Raw genomic sequence first — 10,583 nt, forward strand, 5'->3', positions numbered from 1 at the left:
AATAACGAATTGTCATTACTCCTCCTTTTTCCCAGACAGGAAATTTCTCTCTGTGTTCGTTGGATATTTTCATCGATAACTAAAGCATTCTTAATTTAAAAAATGTAGAGTCTCTATAATTCCAGGAAAGCTTCGAAAGAAGTAATTATGCATCCTCCACGTATGCTATAAAATCTGCATTTCATTTAGGTGATTTTCCATGTTATAAATATTCATACAGAATATTCATAGAAACTTGGGATATTGAGTTGCAAATTGGTGAGACTGAAATACTGCAAAAGTTATTGTCGTATCTGTTTCTTAAATGTTCATTCGTATGATTCTTCTCGTATACCATGCCGAAGATAATGAAAATTAAACGCGTACCATTGAACGAACTAATTCTAAGTCCGATGTTAATTTTTACCGTTGTAAGAGGAAATTGCATGTTTGCACAGACTGAAATGTACATTCAGACACGCGATACATCGGTATGACACTGGCTCGGGGCGGTGTACATTGTTAGCACAGTGCATGGAAAGCAAACAACGCGGAGAGTATAATTTCGAAACAGGAAAACGATACGGTGACTGGTATTTATGGAACAAAGCTAAAGATTAACTCAACATAGCAAGGGTTGCGAAAGCAGGACACCATGAGCGTGTCCTTAGAACGAGACACGAATTCATAAGATATTGTAGGATATGCAAATTTGAGAAACTCTAATTACCTTATTTAGAAACGTACAATAATTTAATTGTCACATCTTCGACTCTGAATACAAATTTTGTTAAACAAATTATTCGATGTTTATCTTTTCATGAATCAATTACTCAGTCTATTAAAACTTTCAATCAGGATTGAATTTTATTCCGACAAATAAATCTGAACGATATACGAACCGTGCCGAAGCACGGCAGATTTCACTTCCGCAAATTAGCCATTCGTCGCAAATTCATCCCCCTGATAATGGCATCGATTGTTCCCATTTAAACATCGATCTGCGCGAAACTGCAAGTCGGACGAGTATCGAATCGCGCGGATTACGCCGTTTAACGCAATGGCACCGTGAAATTACTAGGAAAAACGGTTCCATTTAGTCTTACGTATCTCGTGGCGTACGAGCGATCTCGTTGAAACGAGACGGAAAACGTGGCCGTGCTTCGTAGATACGTAACCATGGTTCTCGAATTTCACCTCTTCATTCTTTTATTCCTTCCAACATATACACGCGTACCTGCTTTCGTTACGTGTAAACGCAACAGTCTCGAGGGTTGTCTGTTGCTTAAGGGTGAGGACTTGACGTTGCATCAGTTTGGAAACCGTTGCGTTCCCTCGAAGGGTGAAACTGTCGTGACTTTTCCTCCTTGAGAGTCATAATACGAGGCGGGTTACGCTTTACGACTCGCGTACTCATGAATATTTTACAAAAATCCACGCCTCGAAGCTTCTATTCACGGCTGCTCGAATTCGCGGGTACCACGTAGCTCGTGCGTATACCAAGCCTCGCTTGTTTTCAGAATGCATTGTGTGCTCGAACGCGAGTTCTCAGCTCGTTCAATACCTGTGACCCGTACAATCTTCGAAGAATACTCTGGTGTTGGTTTCAATGAATTTTTAGTCGCCTTAAAACGACTCAGTTTACACTGAAAATGATCGGGGACGATGTAAGAAAAATTATAGAATTCCCATTTTAATAAGAACATGAGGATTGGAAGCTTGAATTTAAGAATGTTTAACAAATTGACACGCGAAACTTGTAGATGAGGTTCAATAAACATCGATCAACAAGGAAAAGCTACTCCCACCAGCGGAGGGTAGTTTCGCGAGCAAGTTCCGCGCGTATAAAACGATAACAAAGCGGTTGGTAAAAGGTACTCGACGTTGTCTATAGCATGGTGCACCAGTAACTTCCGTCGGAATTAACTTGGTTACCAAGGTGTTAGCGTAAATTTCTTCGTGTGTGTGCTCGTTGATTACGCGATTAAACGGTTCACTCGAAGTACCGTCGTTAATCATGAATTCTCTTTATCCAACCGATGGAAACGTTGCTTTTAAGAGCGTGGGAAGGAAGGTTTCTCGAATGACGAGAGATTTATTCTCACTCGGCTCGTTCGATACGTCACACAAGTTAATCGTAAATTGTTCCTGCCTCTTTCAACGCCAGTCAGACAGGACATTTATTTTCCCCGCCCCCTGGCCATGATTTATGATCACGGATCGATTTCATCGACTTCTTTGATCGCGATGCCGCATTAACCGAACACTTTTCGCCGCATGACGGAAATTCCACCCCTAGCCAACCCTCTCGTCAATCGAATCGTAGCCTGGATAAATGAGATTTCGGGAATCTTACAAGGAGATTACTAAATTCAACCTTTACATTGCCCCCATCCCTTCGTTTCTCTACGATCAATCCTCCTATAACCAACCGGATATCCGACTATAAATATTTCAAATTTTGTACATAAATTTTCATTTTGAAAGCCCAGATCGACGTAACGGTAATAGGAAATTATTTACGCAGCATAATGCTTAAAAACATGTTCATCGATTATCTTACTTGCTCGAAAGTCAATTGCTCTCCGATACGTTTCTTCTATCATCCACCGTAAAAAAGAAAGAAAAAGAATAAATTTGAGGAAAATAAAGCGGCAGTAGCGAACGTTTCTCCGCTAAATGAGATTCTGATACAGCGATCGGATCGCTGTGGCTTGACGCTGGGAAGCTTCGATAAGGGTAGGGGGGTTGGTTGCGGGTAGGGGTTTGATTTATCGGAAATTAATATGCCACGGGACCAACGCCGATGAAAACACCATACCGTTCGTTCGTGGTGATGCAACGGGGCTCGGAGGGGTTGGAGGGCAGGCGGCCTGGAGAATTTAAAATAGATTTGCTCGAGCCAAGGAGCATCCCTGTCGTTCCTCCCGCGTCTTATCAGACCTAAGAAGCTACGTAACGAAGCGTGGATGGGGTTGGCTGAAGCATATTAATGCTGCTCGAGAAATCGGGCTGGTTGCTTGTCGGAGAACCAGACACGGACTCCAGGGACGGGAAAGGGTTTCTGAGCTACGGAGATAGAGGTTTACTGTTCGAAGAACCCGCCACGTCCCTGAACGAATTCGGGAAATGAACAAGGGCTTGGATCGCAGTGATCCTGACTTATGGTCGCCCTTAAACTCTGCTAAGGATGTTATTAAGGCAAACGTGACACGTTGAAATTATGCCTTTCCGTAGTTTGTTAATTCTACGAGTGAAATTTCACCCCGGCAACTTTTATCTCGTTTTAAAAGTCACACTCCCGCCATGACGGTATATTTCATTTCTCTTGTTTCTTCTTTTTCCAGAAATTCCATGGAATAGCAACGCAACGATGAGCAGTATGAAGTTTTTTCCCATCGTTCTGGCACTCCTAGGAGGCACCCATATCCTCCACGCGCAACCCTCAGCATCCCCAACGGTGAAAAGCACCGGTGAGTTTTTTCTTTTCAATCTTCTGAACCAACACGTCGAATTGAATATTTAACAATTATACTCGTGTGAATATTTCTCTACCATTCTGAAACTGGGTCAAATGTTTCCACGAGTGTACCGCTGCGAAGAATCATTAAAATAAAGTTCATCAAACGAACTAATGAAACTAATATTGTCCGTGCAATCAGAAATATATACTGTTTGTACGATTAACGGAACGTTTCGCGAATAACGATTAAAGTTTGCGTTAAGAGTGAAAAGGTCAAACGGGTGTTTCAGTGAAACGTTTCGAAGCTTTGACCAGGCCGATATACGATCGATAGCCCGCAACCTTTGTCCCTTTTCATTTCCATTAAATATGCTGCAATTGCTGCAGTTTGGTCCGCCTAATCGCGTCGGTTCACCGGTTCTCCGAATTTTATTTCCAAACCGCTCGTGTACCATTCACGTGTCAGATATCGGCAGGGCCAATTCCATCGATTGCGTTTCCGCCAACGAAACCGAGTGATTTTCCATTTCCAATCGTCGATCTTTCCATAACCCCTTTGCTTTAATAAATCTTCTTGATTCTTTTTTTTATTTTTACATATTGTGAACGAAATCATTGAATTTAAGACCGGCAATCATGGTAGATGACAAATTCCTTTTATTTTCTAAACTTATTTTTATACGTAGAATCATCCCCTAGATAGTAATATCACGTTATCTATACTACCCTCTATATAAATGGCTATACGCGAAATGAGACCGGAAGGACTCTCAAGCTGGCCATTAAAATCGAAAGGGGAACGCGATAAATTCCATTGCGTGTTCGTCATCGCGTTTAATGGACGAAAATTTTGCAGCAAGTTCTCCTAGTTTCCGTTTCATTGAAAACCGATATCGATGCATGGACCCGAACGGACAAGCCTTTTTCCTCTACCGTGTACCGACATCGAGTTTTCTGTTAAGGTGCTCGTGTCGTCTAGTTCTTCGAGTGCCACTCGCGCCTTGATTACGTTCGAGAAAGAAGAAAAAAAAGCAATATCCCGAGCGTTCGTTGGTCTCTCACGATTTCTTTAGCCAAGGAATAAGTATTTCTCGAAAGCACGCTTGCTAAGCAACAATCTACCTACGCGTTCGCCTTTTCTTTTTTATTTAATCTCCCAGAGAGAATTTCTGTGTTGGTATCATTTGTGTGTAGAATAATCATTCCAAATAGTTAATTAGAAATGTTGAAGAAATTTTTTTCTTTCAAATTTTAAAAGCCTAATGAATTTGGGATTTCAAATTTTTGATACCGTTGAAATTTAGCTTCATTTCGGCAATAAATAACCACATTATCCGTCGTTCATTAATAAAATCGTGTCTAAAGCAGAAAGTCCCCCGATACGTGGAGTGCAGTTTAAGCCTCGCTTCGACAGACGATTAATCAAACTTCCCGTTTCTATCAGATATTATCCCGTGCTTTTTCCCCGATTGCACCGGATTCGTTTGCTATCCTTATTGTCGGCCGATTATACGCGATGGCGTGTATAATGTGACTCTCAGGGAACGTGACCCCAATATCAGTTGGTGCAGGTTGCACGGTGGAGGAGTTCCAGTCTCCCCGCCAATCCCGGGTGCACGGGTAAAAACTAAGATTACTATGCAATGCAATCAGCGGCGTACCAGGCTTCTTTCAGATTAAAACACAGTCGGTGGATTACTGGTCGAAACTATTGTTTTGCCAGCGGCTGCTTCGACGGAGATTGCTTCGAGCTACGAGCAAAGAGAGAGAGAAAAAAGTTACGGGAACAACAACGTTTGAAGGGAATCGTCGTCAAGTCGAAAGAAAATTCTTGCTCGCGTTCCGCATAACGTTACCGGCCGTTTTCATCCTGTACTCTTGCTCGCGAACTCGTATCGGACATTTACATATTCCGCAGCAATTTTTACAAGAGTTCGCGAGATCGTTCGTGTATTGTTCCCGTGGTTGTTTTCGAAACTATACGCGCACTTGTTGGAACAATGACGATATTAGTTCTCCTGGTTGTTTCAAAATTACGCTCGCATTCTTTCTTGCATTTCTATACAATATTGGCTGTACTTTTACATGCGACAGTCTCGTTAATTCATTCACTTTGCCATTCATAATTTCAATTCAACCCTCGGTGTATAGAAATTTTGCAATTTACCCCATTAAAGAGTAACAGCGTTTCCGTATCTAGGAAATGAACCACTTACTCTAATTGCTATCCAGAGTCTTTTTTGAAACATTATTTTCCATCAAGGGACGAAGTAATAAGACTGAAGTGCCTTTTCGGAGACAAGTTCGCGACTGAGATAAGGAAGTTCTACGGGAAACGTGTCGCCTGATGAGAAGGAATTGAAACAGACGCGGGATTCGTTGACTTCGTTCCGTTTTCCGGCGCGACAAGAGGGATTCGTTTGGAAATCCTAGAAACGGTGTCTCGTCTGCCGCGAATTTTATCACTCGGCACCGCGGACCGGATGGAATTAATGGTTATTTTATTCATACGAGGCAGCCCTGATTCCTTTTGTTCCGCTTGTATTTCGTGCTCCGATTGTCCGCGACAGAAATTCGTGATTAATCGCTCCGCTTCTTATCTGGCCCCGCGGCTTCGATTCAAACGATGACAGAAAAAGCTGCGGTTGTTTCTCTCTTTCAATTTTCTCTAAGGATTCATTCATTATCCAGGCCGAAAAACGTGTCGTAAATAACGTTCTTCCTGGAAAGAAGCACACTAGCTGGAACGGCAAGAAGTATCATTAAGATTCGTCCACCAGATTATTCCGAAGATCGAGTACGAAAAGAATTGTCATTTGCAATAAATAGATACAGAGGAAGGGGTTAAACGGATAAGATAAATGTAGTAATCGTTTGCTTCTTTCCAATGAAATTTCTCACGATAGTTCGATAACGAGACTATGGTTTAGAACAGATTGAACGGATTATATTTCTCTAACACTTGACATCCAAACAACAATTAGCTAGGAAAACTTTGATCGTTGATAAAATGTGGGAAAAGGTGGATTCTGTTGGATAGCCAGACAGAAAGATGGCCAGAGGCAGAGTGTGGGCTAATGCATATACAATGCGTCGTTTATCCACGTTGGGGATGCAACCCCAATGAATAATAAACTACCCTACAGACACGTGGATAGATAGAGCGGGTCTGTTACGAAGCAGGATCACTCTGGTGGGAGGATTATCGACGAAAAAGTGGCACGATGACCCCACGAGGGTGTGAATATTATTGCTTTCAAGATTTCATCCCCTATTCGCGCCGTTTAGGTTTCGATACCAACAGTTGGGTTATATCTTTTACCGATAAATCCGATGAACCGTCATGGTTTTATATGGAGCTACGTAATATTCTGTGAATTAATTAACCTTTAGTCATTCGCACCCCATTTTTTTTAGAAAATTGCACGTATGCAGTAACCCCAGTATATTTAAAATATTTATTGATACAAGTGGGGTAAGTTTTGAAATTTATGTAAAATATTATTTGTGTATTGGTAGCCGAAGAAAATGTACTTAAAAAGAAAACAATCGACAGTAATTTTCTTAATTATGAGAACAATTGATGACGTTCCATATTTAACGTTTATAATCTTTTTAATAGTTGCTGGTTCTGTTGGTAGCTCTTTCATTGTCTTCCTCAGCCATTATGTTTAAAATTGTTAAGAGAGCTTTGAATAGTATAAAAAGACCTCATTAACATACCATTTGTAATTAAACGTCGCAGATACGCCAGAGCAGTGCGGTGTTCCTTTCCGAGTCAAACGAGAACAAATAACAGTTTAAGTTGCTCTTGAAGGGAACATTTCATGTTTCCACCGAGGGTTAGCTTTCCCTTGATTTTCCTTGGAAAAATCCCTGGACAGTTTGCAACGTTTTAATAAAATAACGATATTGAAATGACACGTAAACTTTTGTTACTATCTTCTGTTAAAATATTTTTTCCGCTAACTCTTTAAAACCATATATTTTTGACCTATGGAAATTAATTAATTAACGAAACGATAAGGCGAATGTATCAACCAGATAATGGAAATGGAAATTCTGGAGATCACTTCTGGCACGATTTCTCAGCCGTTTCAATCGTCGAAGATTCTAAACACGATGTCCGTGAGATTTTATAGTATTCATTATCTCGTTGAATCGCGTGCTCTATGGTGGTGGGTTGAACGGTTTAATTGCGTGAAACGGTCGAATTACGAGGGACAAGTCTCGGCGGCGCGAATGGCGGATAATTAAAACGACTGTCGTGGCGACCGTTTAAATTTTCGGCAACTCCAATTTCGACCCTTCATTTTTCCTCTATTAACATGTCCCGCGGTTCGCCGTAACAGCCACCGGGAAATTACGATGCGGCCTGCTTAGGAGGAAAAAATTTATCGGGGCTTAACGTCGCTTTAACTTTCTCGGGATACTTTTTAACCATCGTCCGGGTCAGCCGGTTGCATTGAATCGGAACCGAAATTACGTGATTCGGTTTAAACTCGCGACAAAACCGTGCGCGAACGTTTTTTGCGAAACAATTTCAATTTACCAACGGTCCGGTCACACCTGGCAAAAACCGTGTACGCTTAATTTCCCCGCTATCTCGTTTACAGCGTCCCGATGCACGTAGACGCGTACTCTGTCAGCGCAGTTTCCAGCGAAGTCGGGAGCAAAAAGGTGTGAATTACGGGAAACAGGTGATTATCGCTTTGATGCGTTGAAAACACAATTCGGCTGTCTCTCGCGCCATACTGTCGGCTGAATATGTACGTTTCGAATCACCTAATTTTAACAAAGTACGCATAATGCGACTTGCATTAACGTTCTTTGAATCCACTAGAAATTTCATTTGATACCGCACAGTGGAAAATGAGAAAATTAGTCTGTTATCGATAAAAAATAATTTCAACCAACATCGAGACTATTCTTTATTCAAATGGAAGGGTAAAGGGTTAAAGGGTTCGAATTAAATTAGATAAGGCGAGAAACGAGAGAAAGACATGAGATTGGGTTAAAATGCACGAGAGGAATAAGAATGCGTAGTGGGTCGTGGGAGGACAGGAAAAAATAGAAAGAAGAGATAAGAGATAAAGAGACCGTGGGAGAAGGAATAAAAGGAAGAAGAGAACGATGGAAAGGGTTTTCTTTAACCCGATAAAACGTGATCCTCGCTTTATCAAGTTAACGTAATCCACTTATTTTCAACCGGCAACGAGGTGGGCTGGATGGTGTTGGATGAAGAACGGTCCTCGAATAGCGAGTATAGAGAGAGAAAGAGAAGGAGGGGGGATGAGATTATGCAGGTGTAAAGCCCGTAGCAGGAAATACTGCCTTTTAAATTAATTTCAGGGAACGTTCGTCGTCGTACACAGAAGCGACGAGCTGTTTGTCCTTTTGTCGTGTAACGCCTCCTGGTTCACTCTTCTCACCCTCTCCTTCGTCGCTCTACCAACTTCCACCCTCGCGTTCCTGCTCGCCAAACCTTCGTCTATATCGCATCCTGCCCGTTGGATCGGTTCCAATTGCGAATTGAACCGTTCGTAACTGTTGAACGTAAATTATGGCGTTTATTTATTCTACCATGTCCCTTGTGTCCAACCCTCTCTTCCGCTACCCCTTTCGCAACCATCTATCCTGCTACGCCTCCGAAATCAGTATTTCGCCGACGATGGCCCGGTTTCGTGTCGATTCTCTTTGATCATCGTACAATTGATCTCAAGTACTGAATAAAATAAGAAAAGAAATATTTTCAATATTTTCCATCGATGAAACGAAACATCTCTAACGACGGCGCGCAAATGTTACAGTAGTCAGGGACGAAATACTTACAGGACAGTTGGCGTTACAGAATGTGCTAGTACGAGTGAACGTGTGCAATTTTCATTCCTATCCTGTCGCCATTATTCCGTATCAGAGCAGCACCGGTTCGTGGTGCAAACTTTCAGACGTTGTCTGAGTAGTTTATGAATACCGCGACGCTGGGATGATTGTGGCCGTGGTGGAGGATGACTGGGGTCGTTGGAGGAGATGCCGTTGAAAACGTAGGGGTGGGACCAGCGGGCGTTTATCAACCCTCTGTCCCTGACAAGCGTGCATACAAACGGAGAATATGTACAGACGCAGCAGCAGGCGTCGCGACTCTCGAGATACCCTGATGCCGGGATAGAACCGTGTGGCGTTATAACTCAAACGCGAACACCCCTTTGACTAGTACTGCTACGGCAGATATTACTTTTATACACGTGATACTGCATCACTTCCTCGAGACAAAGGGAACGGGGGAGAAATGTACGACAAGGAGGAAGGGGTCACGATACTTGTTAGAGGAACACTGACACGAGCTTCAATTTCACCAGAATGGCAGTAATTTTCTGCTCTTCTTTGCTCTTTCTATCGTTACCTCCCCTCCTCTTTACTCCCCTTTCTTCTGTTAATTTCTTCGTTCACCAACCATACCGCGGACTTTCCATCCGAGCGTAAAGATTAAATGATGACTCCCAGAGGAACGAAGCTTTCACAGTTTTTTCCATTGGATTAGCAGAGAAATCTTCTTCTTTTTACCAGTTGCTGACATTAACACAGTGATGACAGAATAACTAGGCGAAGAACAGGAAAGAGAAACTTTGATCTTTTAAAAATTATTCGATTAATTCTTAAAACATCCTGTATCAAATATTAAGTTTGAGGCATAAATGCGTAATTGATGGTGTGATTTAAATAACATTTAGCTACACGAGCTAAACAGTGTTCAATTTATTGTCCCATCGTTGGTATGGGAAATTAATTCACGTTGGACGGGCTAATAAAATTTGTACCTCGAGGTGTCGCGTTTTACGAGCCATATCCGCGATGAGAGACATGACTGATTGCAACAGAAACCGTCATTTTATCGATGCATAGCAAAGGCAGAGGAACTTTGACTAATGGTACATATTTGTTATCGAAATTGCCTATTACTTACCGTATTGGCAATATATCTTTATCACCTTGTCGATACCTGCGGAAATACGAAGTTTCCGCGAGGCATCTTATTGATTATGGCGAATTATTAGTTAGTCATTAGTAGAAACAATTGCAGAGCCAATTACGAATATAAATAGGCGTAACAGCGAAAACAAACACGATGACTATCTTAATT

Source organism: Osmia bicornis, chromosome 14 (assembly GCF_907164935.1).
Source record: "Osmia bicornis bicornis chromosome 14, iOsmBic2.1, whole genome shotgun sequence".
Taxonomy (NCBI): domain Eukaryota; kingdom Metazoa; phylum Arthropoda; class Insecta; order Hymenoptera; family Megachilidae; genus Osmia; species Osmia bicornis.